This window comes from Gopherus flavomarginatus, chromosome 11, assembly GCF_025201925.1.
Source record: "Gopherus flavomarginatus isolate rGopFla2 chromosome 11, rGopFla2.mat.asm, whole genome shotgun sequence".
Classification (NCBI taxonomy): Eukaryota; Metazoa; Chordata; order Testudines; family Testudinidae; genus Gopherus; species Gopherus flavomarginatus.
The window spans coordinates 29397136-29418519 of record NC_066627.1 but is presented as its reverse complement, the minus strand read 5'-3'; the positions used below and the strand labels follow the sequence as shown (position 1 = coordinate 29418519).

The following is a 21384-nucleotide window of genomic DNA, read 5'->3' as shown; positions in this document are numbered from 1 at the left end:
GAAAGATCTATATGAAGTGAAGGAAGATGGGTAGAAAAAAGAAGGTTCTCCAATTTGAATCAGGATAGTTAATACCAAGCAACGAGGCCAGTGGAGATGGAAAGAGTCATATTCCCATTTATTTCAGTCCACACCCCAAATATTAATGCAAGTATCGCCACCTACTCCTTACCCCAAAGCTGGAGCTCTAACCATCCTGCTTCATTTCAATGCTGGTGCCTCATAACAGAAGATGCACCTCTCCCAAAGTGATCTCTGCTCATTTGTGGGCACATAAGTTTAGGAAAGGAACATAAGGTCTCCCATGCCAGATTAAACCATTGCTTTCTCCAGTCCAGTATCTTGACCGAGTGTGACCAGTATTTGAGGATATGAAGAGAGGCAAACAAACCTCAGTAAAAATGAGTCAGTTGTATAATACTGTATGTTCCTATATATATATATATATAAAGTTCCTAACTGTCAGGGTAGTTAAACACTGAAATAGATTGCCTAGGGAAGTTGTGGAATCTCCATCTCTGGAGATATTTAAGAGTAGGTTGGATAGATGTCTATTAGGGATGGTCTAGACAATATTTGGTCCTGCCATGAGGGCAGGGGACTGGACTCGATGACCTCTCGAGGTCCCTTCCAGTCCTGAAGTCTATGAGTCTATGTGCTTGGTATATGTTGTCCTGACTCCTCTTATAATCATCAGGCCCTAAATGATGTCTCTTAGTATTTAATTGGAGGATATGGCACAGTCTCCACTGGTAGACACCACTCAGAGTTTCTCGGGCATTTAGCTTAATTTGGGAAGTGCGAGATACTACTGAGCAAGGAAGGGGTAGTTGTGCCTTTTGGATCTCCCCTCTTTTTAAAGTAGGATGTCTGCTTCAGAAAAACAAACTTCTTAACAAACTCCAGTAGCTGGTAGACAAGGTCCTTGGGAAGAAAAATCTAAGGGAAAAATGTTTTCAGGAGAACTTGCAGTTTCTCAAGGACACAATATTAAAGGTGCAACTGCAAACTATTTGAATGCAAAGGAAATATAAGAATAGTAAGAGGCCAATATGGTTCCATCAAGAGCTCTTTATTGACCTGAAAATAAAAATTAATCTTGCAAAAGTGTAAATGTGGGTGAATTGCTAAAGACAAGTACAAACAAATAGTACATGCGTGTATGGGGACAAAATCAGAAAGGCTAAGGCACAAAATGAGTTACACATAGCAAGGGACATGAAAGACAAGGTTCTATAAGTACAATAAAAGCTTTTTTAAATCTGGCATGTTGGGGGAATAGAGAGTGCCGGTAAGTGGAAAAATTCCAGTTAACTAAGAGGGAGGGAGTGTGGGTATGGGAGGGGGTGCAGGGTTGGGGTGTGGGAGGGGGTGTGGGGAGCAGACTCTGGAAGGGAGTTTGGGGTGGGAAGGGGCTCGAGGCAGGGGGTTGAGGCATGGGAGGGGTTTTGGAATGCCAGATCCAGGGGGCACTCACCTCACGCTGCTTCCCGCAAGTCGCGACCTGTCCCTGCTGCTCCTAGGTGGATGCGCAGCAGACAGCTCTGTGTACTGCCCCCACCCTGTCCCGAGCACTGGCTCCACAGCTCCCATTGGCTGGGAATCATGGCCAATGGGAGCTGCGGAGGCAGCTCCTGTGGGTGGAGGCAGCACACACAGTTGCCTGCGGCGCCTCTGTCTAGGAGCAGAAGGGACAGGTTGCCACTTGTTGGGAGTTGCCTGAGATGAGTGCCCCCTAGATCTCACACCCCAAACCCACTCCTGCACCCAAACTCTCTCCCAGAGACTGTGTCCCACACCCCCCGACATGGCTGTTCCTCCGCCTAGAAGCAGCAGAGACATGCCGCTGCTTCCAGGGAGCCACACGGAGCCAGGTAGGGAGCCTGCACTAACTGAACTATAAACTGGACTTCCTATGAAGATTAGAAAAGCTGGTTTATAGCTTTCTGGTTGGTACAGGGCCGGATAACACAAACTTACTGTAAATTGGAAGCAACAAAATGATGAAGGAAAGTGTAGAGGTTCTTTATTTAGGGAGGAAAAGAGATCGTAACAGACATCTAGAAGGCAGATGTGTTTAATGCCTATTTTGCTTGTCTTCACTAAAAAAGGTAAATTGTGACCACATACTTACCTCAGTTAAGGTTAACAACAAGGAAGAAGGCCAACAGCAAGACAAAATAGGGAAAACGGGTAAAAGAAAATTTTAATAAGTTAAATGTATTCAAGTTGGCATGGTCTGATAAAATTCATTTAAAGGTGTGGAAGCAATCTTGAAACCATTAGCAATTATCTTTGAGAATTTATGAAGGATTTGTGAGGTTCCAGAAGACTGGAAAAGGACCAACATAATTCCTGTCTTTAAAAAAGGGGAACGAAGAGAACCCGGGGAGTTGTAAACTAGTCAGCTTTACTTCAATCCTGGAAAGATAGTGGAACAAATGATTAAATAATCAGCTTGTAAGCACCTTGAGGATAATCGGGCGGTAAGTAATAGCCAATGTGGATTTGTCAAGAGCAAGTCATGTCACATCAACTTAATTTTCTTCTTTGACAGGGTTACTGGCCTTAGGGATTGGAGGAAGCTGTAGAAGTAATATATCTTGATTTTTATAAGGCTAGTACCATTCTCGTAAGCAACCATGGGAAATGTGGTCTGGATGAAATTACTATAAGGTAGGTGCAAAACTACATTTAAGAAGGAAAAATCAAATGCACAGCTACAAAATGGGGAATAACTGGCTTGGCAGTAGTACTGCTGGAAAGGAGTTGAAGGTTAAAGTGGATCACAACTTGAATGTGTCAACCATGTGATGCTGTTATGAAAAAGACTAATGTTGTTTTAGGAGTGTTGTGTATAAGACATAGGAGGTAATTGTCCCACTCTACTCAGCACTAGTGAGGCCTCAGCTGGAGTATTGTGTCCAATTCTGGGCACCAGACTTTAAGAAGTAGGTGGACAAATTTGAGAGAGTCCAGAGGAGAGCAACAAAAATATAAAAGGTTTAGGAAAACTGACCTATGAGGAAACGTTTTTTAAAAAAAAAAACAAAAACCACAACCCAACTCTGGGCAAGTTTAGTTGTGAGAAGATGACTGAAGAGGGACCTGATAATATTAAAATATGCTAAGAGCTGTTATAAAGAGGATGGTGATCAATTGTTCTCCATATCCACTGAAGGTAGGACAAGAAATAATAGGTTTAATCTTCAGCAAAAGAGATTCGTATTAGAGATTGGGGAAAAACTATCTAATCATAAGGATAGTTAAGCACTGGAATAAACTTCCAAGGGATGTTGTGGAATCCATCTCTTTAGAAGTTTTAAGAACAGGCTACATAAATACTTGTCAGGGATGGTCTAAATATATTTGGTCCTGCATCACTGGCGGGGGCTAGACTAGGTCCCTTACATCCATAATTTTTTACGATCCTGTTCCCTGGATTCCATGGGAATTATAAGCCTGCAGTGTTGTATATCTCCTGTCCTCATTTCCTTTCAGCTTCCATTGTTCCCCATATTACATCACTGTGTACAGTAATAACTTTGAAAACTGCAATGGTTAAACAATATACTTACTCTGGAGGCTTTCTGGGTCAAGAATTTTCAATGCTTTTGTCATAAACAGATAGTTAAGGGTTAATGTCTCTTTTACCTGTAAAGGGTTAAGAAGCTCAGTAAACCTGGCTGACACCTGACCAGAGGACCAATAGGGGGACAAAATACTTTCAAATCTTGGTGGAGGGAAGTCTTTGTTTTTGCTCTTTGTTTTGGGTGGTGTTCGCTCTCGGGACTGAGAGGGATGGGACATCAATCCAGGCTCTCCAAATCTTTCTGAATCAGTCTCTCATGTTTCAAACTTTTAAGTAATTAGCCAGGCAAGGCGTGTTAGTCTTATGTTTGTTTTCTCAACTTGTAAATGTTTCTTTTAGCTGGAAGGATTTTTACCTCTGTTTGCTGTAACTTTGAACCTAGGGCTAGTGGGGGGTGGTCCCTCTGGTCTTTAGGAATCTGACTACCCTGTAAAGCATTTTCCATCCTGATTTTACAGAGATGATTTTTATCTTTCTTTAATTAAAAACTTTATTTTTTAAGAATCTGATTTTTTTCTTCATTTTAAGATCCAGGGGGATTGGGTCTGGACTCACCAGGGATTGGTGGGGGGAAAGGAGGGGGGATGCTTAATTCCTCCTTGTTTTAAGATCCAAGGGGTTTGAATCCGTGTTCACCAGGGAAGTGGTGAAGCCTCTCAAGGCAACCCAGGGAGGGGAAAGTTTTGGGGGGACAGAAAGTGCCCCAGACACTGTAATTCTGGGGGGTGGCAGTGTTACCAGATCTAAGCTAGTAATTAAGCTTAAAGGGTCCATGCAGGTCCCCACATTTGTACCCTAAAGTTCAGAGTGGGGAAAAAACCTTGACAGCTCTGGAATGAGATTGCTCTTTTATCCTTCTGTAACAGGAAGGAGAAACAGGATGCACCTGCCCAACCTTGAGAGAAACTGCACTCGTTGAATATTCAAACCTTGTCTCTTTGCTTTGTTTTGGAATCATTTATTGGTATTTACAGATTCATCAGATGTTCTCACTGTCTGCTTCAGCACTGACAGTTTTTGGAAGAGAGGGCAAAGAAGACAATGAAAGGCTTCATGTTGTCCTGCTTGGTGCACATCAACCAAAACATGAACCAATATAATCACCAGAAAGGACATGGTCATTCAAAAGCAGCTTCCAAAATACAAGTAGTGACTGAGTGCCTGGGATAAACCACACTGATAATGCCAAAACTCAGGGCAGACCACAAGAAGTTGAGCAGACAATCCTCAGATCTGGTGTTTTATTCTATAATTAGATTCACCACACCGATAACAAGAGTTTCTGCTATACCACACGAGTGAACCAGAAGCCAAACACAGTCCCCTTTAGGCATTCCAGCCCTAGGCTCCCATCCAGGTAACCCAATCTAATATAGCAAGAGGTTATTGAAAATCCATTTCACCATATGTGAGGTTCTTTCTAATCCCAAAGGATCAGGAACATATCCCCAGGTCACTATGAATCTCAGATCTTACCCAAATATTACGCTGTCAGCCAATCCTTAATAACTGATGAAAGATTTATTAATGAAAGAAAAGGAGAGTTATAAATGGTTAATAGATCATATACCTACAAATGATTGTAAAGTCCTTGTATCAGGTTTGAAGCAGTGATGGAATAGACTGCTGGCTTGTGAAGTGTCTCTGGTAACTTCCAAAAGATTGGAAGGTCTTCAGTCCATAGTTCAAGATGCTCCTTTTAGTTGTAAATCCACAGTCCAGAGCAGGAAAAGAGGCAAAATGGAGATGTTTCAGGTGTCTTTTTACATTTTCTGCCATATACATAGAAATGTACTATCCCAAACAAAGCCCACTGCCCCTGTCTGTGGAAAGTTACTGGCCAAGAGAGAATCCAGGGTCACATGAGTATATCATATGCCCCTATGTGTTTTGCCAAATCACAGGGGATGGCTATTGGTTCCTTGCTGTCTGAGGCATCTGCAGGAAGACCTACTGGGAGGGATGAGTTTCTTCAAGAGTCCATTGTGAGAGTGGAGTGTGACTGATAGGCTGTCAGCACATAGCTGTCTAGCCCTAATGAAAATTCTCTCTGGTGGGTGTCACTCAGGGATACAACACAGGTTTAAGATATAAGTACATAGCCAATATTCATAACTTCAGATACAAAGATGATACATGGATTTAACCAGGATAATCATACTTGATAGATTGTAACTTTTCCATTGACACCTTATATGATACACTTTTTACAAGATTTACAGTAATTGTATAACCATGGTGTCATCTTTAATCAAACAGTGTCACCCAAGTTACTTTACAGTTGTTATACTAGAGCTGGTCAGGGATTTTCTGTCAGAATGTTTTCTGGTGGAAAATGCAGTTTTTGCTCATTCAAATTGTTTGTTGGGGAAAATCTTAATTTTGCTAAAATCTTAAAATGAAATTTAGGTTGGTTCAACCCATATTGGAATATTTCATTGTGTTGAACTGACGTGAAACATTTAGTTTTGAATCAGTTCAATAAGGCAATTAAATTGTATTTATCTAACAGTTTGTTGTCTTATGGGAGTTGTAATTCAGGCCTCTATTTTCCCCTATGGGCTGAGCTCCAGGGAGGATTACATCTGCCATAATGCAATGTGTATTTCCCTGTGGTCAAGCTTTTCATAGAAGTCACACAAGTGTCAGTCATTATGGGAGATGTTGTCTGCCCAGGAAGCCTGACCAACAGAGGAGAATGGGGCATCAAGCTCCAAAACTACAAGTCCCATGAGGTAATGTGCCACAATGGGGAAATGCAGTTTTAATGTTGAATTGACATGAAACAAAGCATTCTGAGTCAGTTTAACAACCCCAAGTCAAATATTTTGATTTTTGGGAATGTTTAAATGTTTCCTTTTTCAAAATCTCAAAAGGTTTTGATTCTTACAAATTAGTGGGTTTTTTTGGAAATTCAGTTTTTCATCCTGGCTTGGATGAAAACCAATTTTGAAATATTTAAATTTCCCATGGGATGGAAATTCCAAATTTCAATCAGTCCTACTTATAACCTAGCAGAAAATGCCCTCATCTTTGTCTGTCTGTTATAAATAAACCCACATGGTTAGTGAGAAAAGTAAACTAGAGATGAGTGGCCCCTTATTAAATGTTGGTCCCACATAAATAATTAGGGGACAAACTCCGGCTTTTTTTTTCTTTTTTTTTTTTTTTAAAAGAGCCTCTTCCTTTTCAAACAGAAACTAAGTCTGAACATTGATCTGCATTTCTTTCAGAGCTTACTAACTTTCCCTTTTATTATCAGGAGTAATATGAGGAGAAGGCACCAGATTGAGAGGCACAAGAAGTGGGTTCTGTTACCAGCTCTGCTAGTTATGCTATTTGACTTTGGTCATGCTACTTCTTCATTTCCCTCCTCTCTGAAATGGGATGATAGTACTTACCTCAGAGGAGTGCTAATTTGTTAATCTTTCTAAAGTTCTTTGAAATCTGCAAAAGGAGATGCTGTTGAAGTAGAAGGAATGCTAGTGAAGTGTATTTGTTTCGGGTGGGATTTTGAAAAAGATTTAACAGTGGCTTATTTCTGTTTCACTTTAAGAAGATAGCAAAACTCCCATTGACTTTAATGAGACTGGAATTCAGTGTATTTTGAGCTTTTTAAAAAATCCCACCCCTAATGTCTATTAGATACACAATAAAATGTAATCTTTAACAAATAAGACAAGTGGAAGGGAAAAGCATTTTCATCTCAAGTTTCTAAGAGTATTTCACACAGTAGAGGGTAAGGAATAATTGACAGTGTCCCTTTAGGTTATTGAGTTGGCTTAGACATCAAATACACAGATGGGTCAGACTGGGTCAGGAAAATGCTGTCTAGGCATATTGGGAATAGTTTTAACATTCATTGCACTGATCGCAAAGTCACATCTCCTGAAATTAACATAAAGGTAGAAAGCTGACCCAGACAGTCTCTTTTCACAGTCAGTGAGTCAATAGGTGAGTCAATAGCAAGGTGTCTGACACACCACCTCTGTCAGGTTTAAGCATGGCGATGGGATCTGTGAAGAGACAGATATGACTAATATTGCCGTGCTCCCTGCTCCACATCTTGTCACACCCCCAGTTGCCTGGGGAATGGCCAAAGCCTTTGCCACAAGGCCAGGAAAAGTTCTGATTAGATTCCCCCTCCCATCCCCCTGAAATGAATGATGCAGATGGCATAGGTTGTAAATTAAGAGCCCATTGCCATCTCTTCTGATTACAGGTGAGTCTCATCTTACGCTGGGGTTATATTCTACTGTTAGTGTGTAAAACGAAAATCGCATATAGTCAAAATTACATTGAGTGTAATGACGGGTACAGTGTTAAATTGTTGTTTTTCTCTTGTTTTTGCTGACCGTGCAAAGCTGAATTCACGCATGTTAAATGCGCTTAAGAGGAGACTCGGCTGTATTGCAGCTGGGGATGAGATATGGAGACTTGTGTCTTTAAATTCAAAGTCTCTGTCTTGACTCTAGACTAGCTTGGTAACATCTGAAAGTCATTACAATCTGACAGCTCTCTGGTGTCCTATGCAAGAATTATTTATTGACTCATTTATTTTGATTTTAAAAAGTGCACCTGTTCAATGCTCTGTTGTTCTGGCTTGCATTCTGTTGATAGTGACCTGTGGTGCATTAAACCATGTAACCGTGAATTCTTTGCTTTTGTGCATATTGCACCTTTAAATTGCTAAGAACTCTGCTGTTTGTCGAAACAAGCAACTGTTTTGAGAGGCACAGTATCTGCATCTTATTACAAGTGGGAGAGAGAAGTACTGGTGCTCTTGCAACCCACTGGACAATGTGCATTGCAGATCTCTTGCTGTGCCCAATCAGCAGAGGATGTGAGTTTGTTACAGCCCTAACTAGGGAGCTGTGGTTCTTTAGCTCCAGTTGTAGCAGTCCGTTCTCTTAGCTCTGGACATCTCCAATTCAAGTCCTAGTGTTTCATCCATGATGGTGACTCTCTTATGGAGAATTTACTTCATTTATATTTGTGCTTCTCCTTTCATCTGAAACTTATCATTTTATATTGAAAGTAAAGCTTTGTTCCTTGCGTATGGTAACCAAACACAGACAAGTGGCCATATCATATCAATTGGCACTAATTGGCAGTGTCAAGGGAGATGTCGTCATAGACTGAAAAGACCAGAGAGAGTGAACTCCAATGTAAGTTTAACCCCAGCTGCAGGTCACAGTTGAGACACATTGGTGAAGCTCCATGGAGGAGCTTGTATTGCCCTTTACATTTCACGCCTTTTCAGCACATAAGTAGAGGATGTTAGTGCTTAGGTTTGTCAGTGTCATCACAGCACCTTCCATCAGCACTAATTCATCTTGAGCAAAAATAGCCTGATATAGTTTTGTGTGTTTGCCTGTTGGATGCATTGTAAGTGTGGGTCATGTATAGTGAATAAATTTGGACAGGCCAGGATGATACTTATGCTAAACTGGCTGGCTTCAGCCTTGTCTTTGCTCATTATGGGTGTTGCCTTGCTGACTTCTCCTTATGTGAATGTGCTTAATAATGTTTACAGCTGTTGTCTAGGACCAAGGTGAAGAGTTGTTCACGGAATGTACTGAGTTGAAGGCTATTACGTAGATAACTTCCTTTTATCATTACAACGGACACACAAAAGATATGGCCAAAAAGTCTCTTTGGGAAAAACAGGAAAGCCCCTGCATTGAGTAAGGGATGAAAGGCCTGCGCAGTCGTCATAAACCAGTTTTGAAAAAGATGGAACGTGCAAATAGAGTGGGCAGCAAAAGTTAAGTAAACTGAAGCATGTGCATACTATATGGATTAGGTAAAACTTAATGCTGAATGTTGATTGGATGGTTATACAATGTGAAACGTGTGTGTATGTCAGAGTGTAAGGGGATAGTTAGACCCCTGTAGGAGAAACCTATTGTGACCTGCCTATGCATCAGGAGAAGGTAACTGATCACTATCTCTGCATATATCAGCCATTCATTGCTTTTATAGTAATAGTAACTGCAAGGCCATATTTTTAGTTCTAGTAAAGGTTTAAATTAATAAACCTAAATATCTGAGCCCCAAGTGTGCAGTAAATCTCACTCAACATTTCTGAGAGGCCTGAAGTACAGATGCTCATTTCATTGGTAGCACATGACAGAATGTCATGATGAAGTCCTTAATACAAAATAAAGATGATGGGCCAAATCCTGGGGTAACTGTGTAAGATGGCTTTAAAAGTAATACAGTGATAAGTGGGGGCAAAAGAATCTAAACAACTGTAACTGACACACTAAGTTGTTAAATGAATGTGTCTCAAGGTCATAGTCATGTTAAAAGTTAGCATGGATGTTCATTCCACAGACACCTACCTCACGATTTTCACTATACTATTAATGATCAGTGTTGTTAGTTTACTCCATATTTTTGCTTTTGGAAGGAGGGTAGGGTGAGGAACTCTACAGAACTAGTGAAAAACAGCAAAGAGTCCTGTGGCACCTTGTAGACTAACAGATGTATTGGAGCATGACCTTTCTTGGATGAATACCCACTTCGTCGGATGTGTGTATGAAGTGGGTATTCATACATGAAACCTCCTACTCCAATATGTCTGTTAGTCTATGAGGTGCCATAGGACTTTTTGCTGCTTTTACAGATCTAGACTAACACGGCTACCCCTCTGATAGTGGAAAAACAGTCTTCCAAGTTCAGAAAAATTTTCCCCAGAAGCTTTCTCAGGAATTCTATAAATAGATTAAATCTGTTTAAAATATTCAAAACAAAAGTAAAAGCTCTTTCTCTTCTCTGAAAGTACTGCATAAATAAACCCAGAGTGTTGCAGAGCTGTGACATTGCTAAGAGATTTTAATGTATTATCTTTGTAACCTTTATGAGCTGTCATCAACTGAGGAGCACTTATTCCCAAGGCATTATCTGTACAGTTCTTGAGGGCAAAAAAAGAAAATGAGGGAAAAATACAAAATAAGCCTAATCAGGATAAAGAGGAATATGTTAGATGAGTTATTGAATAAGTGCTGGAGCTGCCAGAAGTTTACTATTAAGGGGAATATACCCAAATGTAATGCATGTTTATTTTTAAGGAACCCTGCAACCTGTTTTATTCTACAGTGCCGTACATACTGTACAGTACATATGCAGCATCTTGCTCTTCATCAAAAATAGTCCATAACAGAACCTCCTTTTAATACATTGTGACTTTTTTCATATTAATTTTTGGTATGGTCCTAAAGTTTAAATTTCCTCTGCTGAGTTGTCCTCTCTTGACCCCTCCCAGGCCTGTCAATTTTTCAGATGAATTTAGTGCTCATTAAATGTGGTAGATTGAAGCCCTGGAGACAGACAGACTGAAGGATCTGTTTGTCTGCATAACAGGTACAGCAGGGACAGAAGAAGTGTTCTTCCCCACTGGACCAGTGTTACATCCACCCTGACCTGGGTCATCCACGGCTGACCTGCTGTAATTGTGTTTAGTTGATTGTTCTGTCTAGTGATTTGCATGATGGCACAGAACAGGCAAAGTGTTTGTCACCTTCAGAACTGAACCAGGAACATTCTAAGAGTTTCTCTTTTTTTGTTTGCATGTACAACTTGCATGCTCAAAGCTAGCATTTGAGTGTAGAAATGGGCAGCGGCATGTGCAGTTAGGTAACACTAGAGCATCCAGTTTACTCTAACAAATTCTTGTTGTTATGCACAAATGTTGGTTATTCCCACTGGATAAATGCAGACCTATTTGGTGCTTGCAAAAAACAGAGACCCTTTAAACTATGGCCATGTATGTTATGCCACTTCACTGATCAACAGGTTGCTGTTTTATTTATTACTTGCTGTCTTGTCAATTGTATCTTAACCCAGGGATTCACAAACTGTGGGCCATGGCCCAAAAGTGGGCTGTGAAACAGTCCCAAGCAGTCCGACAGCACAGTCATGGGTGGCTTGGGGGGGGGTGGCATTGCAAAACATACAGCAATGTAGTGTCAGCCAGCAATGGCCCTGCCCAGGGCCGGAGGAGCCCAGCGCCCCTGGAAGGTGCCAGAGGGTGAAGCAGAGCTACTGGGTGGGTGGTGAGTGAGAAGGTGGTGGCTCTCAGGGTGGCTGGAAGGTTCACAACTTTTCCTGCTTCAAGTGGCTGCACCCCACAATTCATGGCTGTTGGGCCCTGTGATGACCCTCCCCCATTCGCCCAGGAACCAGTGCTCACTAGTGTTGCTCTGTTTCTGCCTGGGCAATACCATGATCAGGACCACCTCTGCCTAGGACTGTGTGGCCCCTGAGCCCTTCCCTCATTCCTGGGCAGGGTGTGCTTGGATAATGGGTGGCTGATTGGGGCAGGGCCACCAGGTGAAGAGCTCAAGACACTCAGTGGGCTGCTGAGGTGAAGGGTGTCAGTGGGGGCTGGCTGTTCACCCTCTTGCTGTCCCTGATCCCTGCTGAGGTGAGGAGCCATTCATGCCCGTATTACCCTGACAGATATGTGGCAGCTTGGCAGCAACTTGCCTGATTTTCCCATTTGATCAGCCTGAGGGGGACGATAGCTTACCTGCCTGGTGGGCAAGGTGGGAGGGGGCACTATGAAACTGTACACTTTTTAGAGGTTTGGCTCCCCCCCCCCCAAACAACTTGAGTTATGTCCCCCTCCCTTCTAGGCAGACCCCCCTCTCTTATCCTCAGTCTCCCCTCCTGGAAAGCAGTGGAAATAGTGGGCTGGAGAGCCCATTGCTGCTGCACAGGTGGGCCTCAGGGGAAAACATTTGGGAACCTTTGGGAAATTAACCTCCAAGTTCCAGGAGCCAAGAACAGCAACATCAGTAGCATCTAGCTGTAGGAAAAATAGACCCAATGCAGAAACATAGTATTTGCCATAATACTTCTAATACGCTAGAAGTCAATTGTGCAAAATAATTCTTCCCTAACCCTTCAGTGATCACTTTCTTCCCAAAACCATGAATAGACTTTTCTCAGTTTATAGAACTATAAAATTTGATGGCCATAACGTTATCCAACCCAGCCAAGGTATTAGACACAACCAATTATTTCACTTGATAGATTCACTTATTCTCTAGAAGGTACAGCTACTACTTTAATATCTGATAAAAGTACTTAGCACTTATAGCACTTTACATCTTCAAAGCCCTGTAAAAACATTAATATGAAAGCCACTAAGGATGGAAAATAAATGAAGTACATACAAACTTTTACTTAGAAGGGTAAAAAGCCTTTCATGGGCTAATGGAAAGTTAGGCTTATTTACTCAGTGCATCTTTTATGACAGCATAAGTTTGTCCCACACAAACAATTTGTAGGAAAGTCTTTTCAAATAAGCAGAGATCCATGGATCAAACCTCTTTTTTCCCCTTTGGAAGTATTTGCAGGCTCTTTTCTGGTTGGTCATCCTATACATGCTAACTCATTGTCAGTGCCATTAAAATTTAATCTGATGGGGCAGGTGCCTATTTTGGAGAGTTCCAGCTGTAACTAACAGAAACCAGAACTCAGTTCTTATCATTCCATCAAAGGCCTTTGTTACTGAAGAAAGGATAAGAATTGTGAGGCTGCTTGCATTTTTAACGTTCAATGTCAAAAGGAGGAGGCAGATGATGTTTCTCAATTACTCGCAGATTATCCATCACAGTGGCCTGGCAGAGAGTTACATAATCTCCTTCTGGACCACTCTCTGTCATGAATCAGTTACTTCAGAGACCGTTGCCTTGGCATCATCTCAGAAAGTGAGAGAGGCTGAGCTAGAGATCTCAGAATAAGTCTGGAAGTTCACTTCATTCCAGTGAACAACAAGTGCTGAACCAGTGTCCTCATAAAGGTCCTCCTTGAAAAGCCAAGCACCTCACAGAAGTCTTGGACTTTGCAAGCACCTAATAGTTCATAAATGCTGATCCAATGATGTCCTGATGGCCTGTACCTTGACATATACCAAGCAAGCTAAGGAGCTGATCTAGTCCTCTCGCAAAGACATGTCCCATGACAGAAGCACATTGTGTGAACTGTGCATACAGTTACAGGATCCAAAGAGACATCACTAGCCGGCTAAATCTAGGGGTTTTACTTGTAGCGGTCTCCATGACCAATAGTCTCCATCAGCTAGTTTATTTGCTTCTCTCCTGTTTGCAGGTCTCCTCATTGTCTTACAGAATGGCAGTTTTATAAATTCTTCACGGCACTAAAGGCTAATATACCCATCCAGGTGTTTTTACCTTGCACACCACTATGATAGATCATAATTTCTCTGCCTTGACCATAAATCATGTGTGGGCCAGTTTTCTAATTCTTGTTGGTACAGACCCGGAATTTGAGGGTATAGGGTTTAGTTTGGGGGATGGAGGCTAAGTTCATGTGTGGTGGTAGGTTACATTGGTATTGCAGCTTAATAAGCACTATAGGCAAATAGTCCCTGCCCCATCAATCTTCCCTACCTATCTTCCATGGAGTTTTGAGCCATACCAAGTGTAATGTTGCGTTGTGTGTGATACATCTGAGAATGCCAAACTCAGAATAGACTGATACAGATAGGACAGACACACCCAAAACTGGTGGTTATTCTAATATTAGATTCACCAAAGCAGTAACGAGTGAGCTCTTGTGTCACCACACTGGTTAACAAGCAGTCACAACACAGTCTCCCTTAGGCAATCCAGTCCTTCTCACCACCTAGACACTTGGTCTTTATGATGAGAGGTTATTGAAAACCAGAGTTGTCATATGTAAACTTCTTCCAATCCCAAAGGATCAGCCACTTCCCTAAGTCAATGTATAACTCAGATCTTACCCCAAAATCATGCTTGTAACTAAAAGCTAAAGATCTAATTATATAAAAAGAAGAGAGTCATTAAACAGTTAAGAAATCTTATACATTACAATTGATTTGTAGAGTTTTTGGGTCAGGAGCATAGCAGTGGTGTTAAATCTGCTAGCTTTCAAAAAGTCTCTCTGGAAACTTCCCAAGATTGGAAGGTCCACAGTCCATTGTTCAAAATGCTCCTTTTAGTTAGAAATCCACAGTCCAGAGGATTGAAGCAGTAATGAGGCAAAGCAGTGATATCACAGCTTGCAATTTATAGTTCAACTCATGTGCATGGAAAGTTACTGGCCAAGATGAAGTTTTAGGTCTCATGTCATCATCGTATGTCCTTACATGTTTTGCTGAATTACAGGGGTAGCCATTGGCTGCACATTGTCTGAGGCATCTGTAGGAAAAGCTCCCTGAAGAGCAGGTTTCCTTTCAGTGGCCCATCATTACATGGATGGCCTGTCCACCAGTGATAGTTAGTCTGAAAGTAAATTTGGATGGAGGGATAGGGGGTGGGGTGTCACCCAGGACAGTGTTTTGAGATACAAATATATAGCTAATATTCATAACTTTAGATTCAAAGGTGATATATGCATGTAAACAGGATTATCATACTTAGCAGGGTACAACTTTTCCATGATATCTTACATGACATATTTTTGTATCCATTTTAGTAAAACTTTGTAATACATCTGAGGAAGTGGGTATTCACCCACGAAAGCTCATGCTCCAAAACGTCTGTTAGTCTATAAGGTGCCACAGGATTCTTTGCTGCTTTTATAATATTGGTGATACATTAATATGTACAGTATCTGGTTATCATTCCTTCTATGCAGGGTCACATCAAGTGCACTATCAACACTTTAACTAATAGGCCTTATTTAGTAAGAAACATAGGCTTTTCCCTAACAGCACTCATAAGTTAATCACCACAGCCTAAATTTGGTTGTCCCTTCATCCTCCCACACACACTGTCATTCACAGAAATAGCTTCTAGCAATGTCTTGGGAATTCTAGAATGGCCAGAGCTATCCAATGTAGTATTATGTAAAGAGGCAAAGGGGTTAGAGAGGATATGGAGAGAGACGCAAGCTGTGCAAAGTCCATAAGGTGGGGATCTGTAAGCTCTGTCCATCTCTGGCCACACCACTTTTGTTAACAGCAAGTCACAGAGAATGAAAATGTTGCACCAACTAGATTAATTAACTGATATCAAGGGATCTTGCCACCTGTGCAAACTTTTAAGAGCAAGGACCCTATATTTTTAGCCAATTCCTTATCACTTTTTACCTGGTGCCCATTCAAAGGTGTTATTTAATCCAAAGGATTTCACAGGAGTTAAATTAATGCCAACAAATCCTCCTGTGGATGACTCCTGTTCATGAATGCTGTCAGCCATGTTGCTTCACACCAACTGAGTTCCTGAGCCATTTTTCACAGCTAAAGGTGGCCATGTTTAAAAGTGAATCAAGGAGGGTCAGGACATGCAGCTTTAAATCCATGGCCTGTGAACCTGAGAGCACCAATACTACACACTGTTATTATCAATACACCCTGTTTTGCTGCCTTTGACTATCGGGGTCACTCTTCCCAGCCTACTTAAGGTGTTCAAATACTCCATGATCCAGAAAGGAACTGAAAAGTCTCTTCTCTTCCCAAATGCAACATATGCTGAATTCCTCATAGGTTTGTTTAGTTAAAAAAACAAAAAACAAAATACAAATTAACTCATTAATCTTTCTTTAGTAAATACCCCTGTAAAAGCAGCAAATTTCATATTCACACATAGTTTCATTATTATGGTAATGACTTTCAATTTATAACTAATTAATGCTGCTCAGTACCTAACATACCCTTTATTAGCAGTAGCAAGTAGAGAATTGCTGAGTGTATGGTTGTTGCTGGTCCTAGTATTGACAGATGAACTACCTGGCAGCAGCTGTTTTGGGGGGGGGAGGGGTAAAATGGGGGGATTGTCACATTTAGGGCTCTTCTAACCTGCAATGGATATAGCGAGTCTCATGTTGCTGTGATTTGTAGGGACGAATGTGGGTAGCACGAATGTCTGGTAGTAATTAAGAAGAGTAACAAAATCTAATAGAGTGATCTGAATTGGAAAGGGGCATGTGGAATGATGAGGTTGAAAGGAAGGTGGGTGGGAAAGAGGAGGAAATAGGATAATTCCATGCATAGACGCTCTTTGATCTTGGGTATAATTCAAAGCGGCCTAGTCCCACTGCAAGTGGCATTAGATAAGAGCATCATATTCCCAGGGTGGATTTTACTGGCACTACAAAGTAATTAGCTTTTGCCTGTTTGTAATGTGAACATAAACAGGTACCCATAAATTAATTAAATAAAGATCCCTGTCTTCCTCCTATATTAATTAGGGATTCATCTCCCTCCTGGATCAATTATAGGCTCATCTGCCACTGGATTAGCTGAGGGGGTTTTCTTTTCTTCTTTTTTTCATCACTGAGATGTGCTTGAACTGAAATGTCTGGCACTGAGTGTAGCTCAAAAGGCTTTGAGACCCACTTTCATTCAAGTGACAATCAGACATTTGGAAGATTATTATTTAAGGGCCGGATGGTTCCTTCGAGGAACCAGCTGGTGTTGAGGGGCCTTCATGCTGCCCTATGGAGATATGCAGGAGACATTTGCATTGGGGACATGCAGTTGCTCCCCAGAGAGCAGAAAGTGGACATGCTTTGTCAACACTTGGAGGGTGAATGCCCATCTCTACTGGCTGGAGTAGAATGGAAATCCAGTCTATAGCCACATTGGCATGGCTTGTGTCTCTGCAAGATTGCAGGGAGCAATCATGCTCTCAGGAGAGCTCAGAGACTGTAATTGTACCTGTGTGCTGGGCGACAGGACAGGAAGATTTCATAAACTTGTCTCTTCACCCCTGCACACCTGGAGAAAGTTGGGCAAACTTGGCTCTAATGGTCTCTTGGCCACACTAAACTGGGTCAGAAATCTCCCATGAAAAGACTTTTCTGAGATTTTTCACTACTTGCTAATCATTTTTCAGCTGGGCAATCAAGGCTGTACATGCTTCTGCAGATATGACTTGTTGAGAAGTATCATGATTTCATTTGATTTGCTTTACTTACTTGCCAGCATATTCTTGGCTGTCTTTGCTGTAGTCAATTGCTGTACTTCTAATGTTGTTTCCTGATACATTTTGTTAGAGTTCCTAACTGTGACTGTCCCTGTACAGTTTTGTGGCTGGAAAAACAACTTTAATCTTACACTAGTGGATTGTGTCATCTTGTATGTTTTCAAATACCAGCAGTGGTTTGGGATGGGAATTGTCCCAAACAACCAGGAGGAATAAAATGATGAAGGAAGAGAGGGGAAGTGGATTAAATAATTGACTAAAGGCCTCCTGGATGTAACATAGGTTTTGACTCCCCCCCCCCCATGGCTACTCTTGGTAGGTGGAGACAAAGGAGGAAACATTGAGGGCAAAGCAGAGAAGAAAGAGAATGGTAAAAAAGAGATGTGTCAAATCACTGTTCTGCAACAAAATGGCTATTTGTTCACATGCCGTGTTGAGAACCACTTGCTGTTGGTCACCTCTTGGGGTAAATGGAAATTCATCTGGGGGAACTGATTGCTGTATTGATGTGCCTTGGCCATTTGTTTGCAGGTGGCTGCTCTTGCTCTGTTATTTCAAAGGCTGTGCTGCAGGTGTCAGTAATAACACCATTCCTTTTTTAGGGCTGTAATAATAGGCTAGTAGCCATTAAAACACTCAGTGGACTACACACTAGCTTCGTAATAATTCACTAGAAGGAGCAAGCATGGCTCAGCGAGAATTGATGGATAGGTGAGAATTGATGGATAGGTGCTTAGTGTGATTTCCTGGCATGTACCTTGTTTTCAAGTGTCAGAGCCTGACAGTAAGACTACAGAATGGGGCTCCTGTAATGGCTTTCTGAAATGCTTCTCTCTCGCGTGTGCACTTTCCCAACCAGTCACAAGATGGGGGATTATGGAATTACTGGGAAGTGGTGTGATTAATCTGGCTGGAAGGACGGCTAGGGAACTGATATAATCCTTGGTGTTTGATGTGGGGGATGCATGGATTAGAGGCCTTGGGGAAAACAGAAAGGGAATCAGAGTGGATGGCTCATTGGCCTCGTAATACCCCCCACACTCTTGACCTCAAATGCACAGTCCTTGATTTTAGTTGCTCCTTCAGTCGAAATGATGATGCTCAATAGTGATTCGTGTTGCTCTTAACTTTACAGCTTGTGCCATGTAACACTAATGTAAAGTGTGTGGTGGTCTCCTCTAGAGGCTGATCTACATAGAGAATTATAGCCTGCTACCGATGCATCTTAATAGATTTACTCTTTTAGCATAAATAGTAGAGGTCTGTGCTATGATGCTGCAGGTCCTGTATTTAAATTAGGGCTGTCAATTTAATTGTAGTTAACTCAAGCAAGTAACACAAAATAAATTAACTAGATTAAAAAAAGTCACAATTAATCACAGTTTTAATCTCACTGTTAATAGAATACCAATTTAAATTTTATTATAAACATTTTGGGATTTTTTCTACATTTTCAAATATATTGATTTCAATAACAACACAGCATACAAAGTGTACAATGCTCACTTTTTACATTACATGCCATGCAAACGCCTGTTCTCACTTTCAGGTGACGTTGTAAATAAGAAGCGGGCAGCATTATCTCCCATAAATGTAAACAAACTTGTTTGTTTTACCGATTTGGCTGAAAAAGTAGGACTGAGTGGACTTGTTGACTCTAAAGTTTTACTTTCTTTTGTTTTTGAGTGCAGTTCCATAAAAAATAAATAAATTCCACATTTGTAAGTTGTATTTTCACGATAGAGATTTCACTACAGTACTTATTTGAGGTGAATGAAAAATACTATTTCTTTTCTTTTTTACAGTGCAAATATTTATAATAAAAATAATATAAAGTGAGCACGGTACACTTTGTATTCTATATTGTAATTGAAAACAATGTATTTGAAATAAATAAATTTAAATTGCTATTCTATTATTGTCTTGCCATGTTTATTACACTGTTATTGATCACTGTAATAACCTTAGTCCCAGATTTGGACCTTAGCGTCCAAAATATGGGGGTTAGCATGAAAACCTCCAAGCTTAGTTACCAGCTTGGACCTGGTACCTGCTGCCACCACCCAAAAAATTAGAGTGTTTTGGGGCACTCTGGTCCCTCTGAAAAACCTTCCCTGGGGACCCCAAGACCCAAATCCCTTGAGTCTCACAACAAAGGGAAATAATCCTTTTTCCCTTCCCCCCTCCAGATGCTCCTGGAGAGATACACAGACACAAGCTCTGTGAAACTACACAGAGAGACTCCCCCTCTCTGTTCCCAATCCTGGAAACAAAAAGTACTTTCCTATTCCCCCAGAGGGAATGCAAAATCAGGCTAGCAATCCAACACACAGATCTCCCCGATTTCTTCCTCCCACCAATTCCCTGGTGAGTACAGACTCAATTTCCCTGAAGTAAAGAAAAACTCCAACAGGTCTTAAAAGAAAGCTTTATATAAAAAGGAAGAAAAATACAAATGGGCTCTCTGTATTAAGATGATACAACACAGGGTCAATTGCTTAAAAGAATATTGAATAAACAGCCTTATTCAAAAAGAATACAAATCAAAGCCCTCCAGCACTTATATTCATGCAAATACCAAAGAAAAGAAACCATAGAACTTACTATCTGATCTCTTTGTCCTTACACTTAGAAACAGAAGACTAGAAAGTAGAACTACTTCTCCAAAGCTCAGAGAAAGCAGGCAGACAGACACAAAGACTTAGACACAAACTTCCCTCCACCCAAAGTTGAAAAAATCCGGTTTCCTGATTGGTCCTCTGGTCAGGTGCTTCAGGTGAAAGAGACATTAACCCTTAGCTATCTGTTTATGACACGCCCCCCAAATTGCAGACAGTGGGGAAGCTCACTGGCGGCGATTTCCTTCTAGAACTTGAAAATAAACAGATTAATACAACACATACACCTTTACATATACTCCTAAGTATATAACTAACAGACTTCTACATTTTAAGAACACTTCTTAACTACTGAATTCTGGGAAACTCTCACGGGAGAGTGCATCAGCTACTTTGTTAGAAGCTCCTGTGATGTGTTGAATTTCAAAATCAAAATCTTGGAGAGCTAAACTCCAACGAAGAAGTTTCTTGTTGTTCCCCTTGGCAGTATGAAGCCACTTTAGTGCAGCATGGTCAGTTTGTAGTTGGAACCGCCGTCCCCAAACATATGGGCGTAGCTTTTCCAGGGCGTATACAATGGCATAGCATTCCTTTTCACTGACTGACCAGTGACTTTCCCTCTCAGACAGTTTCTTGCTGAGAAACACGACAGGATGGAAGTTGTGATCTGTTGCTTCCTGCATGAGCACTGCTCCTATACCACGCTCAGATGCATCTGTGGTTACTAGGAATGGCTTGTCAAAATCCGGGGCCCTGAGCACAGGGTCAGACATGAGCGTTGCCTTAAGTTGGGTAAAGGCCTTTTGACACTCATCAGTCCACTTAACGGCATTTGGCTGGGTCTTTTTGGTCAGGTCGGTCAGTGGGGCAGCGATTTGGCTGTAGTGTGGTACAAATCGCCTGTAGTATCCGGCCAAGCCTAAGAAGGATTGGACCTGCTTCTTGGACCGTGGGACAGGCCACTTTTGGATAGCATCCACCTTGGCCTGTAGGGGGTTTATGGTTCCTCGACCCACCTGGTGCCCCAGGTAAGTCACTCTGTTTTGGCCTATTTGACACTTTTTGGCCTTAACAGTTAGTCCGGCCTGCCTGATGCGCTCAAAGACCTTTTCCAGGTGTAGTAGGTGTTCGGGCCAGGAGTCTGAAAAAATGGCCACATCATCGAGGTAGGCAACTGCAAATTCTCCCAGTCCAGCTAGTAGACCATCTACCAGCCTCTGGAAGGTGGCGGGTGCATTTCGAAGGCCGA

At 41.5% G+C, this 21384-nt stretch overlaps 1 protein-coding gene and 1 long non-coding RNA gene across 7 annotated transcripts in view; one reads left to right on the top strand and one right to left on the bottom strand.

Annotated features, from left to right (window-relative positions):
• PTPRT (protein tyrosine phosphatase receptor type T) overlaps positions 1 to 21384 on the top strand; it is a 778873-nt gene that overhangs the window by 70124 nt on the left and 687365 nt on the right. The gene's annotated exons all lie outside the window — the stretch shown is intronic.
• The window catches only part of LOC127030760 (uncharacterized), a 101032-nt gene that overhangs the window by 74631 nt on the left and 5017 nt on the right, over positions 1 to 21384 (bottom strand). The window contains exon 1 of one of the 2 annotated variants that reach the window (XR_007768466.1): positions 20211 to 20234. The exons of the other annotated variant lie outside the window; for it this stretch is intronic. This is a non-coding gene — a long non-coding RNA (uncharacterized LOC127030760). Of the gene's footprint in view, positions 1 to 20210; positions 20235 to 21384 lie in introns of those variants that run through there. 2 annotated transcript variants of the gene reach the window in all.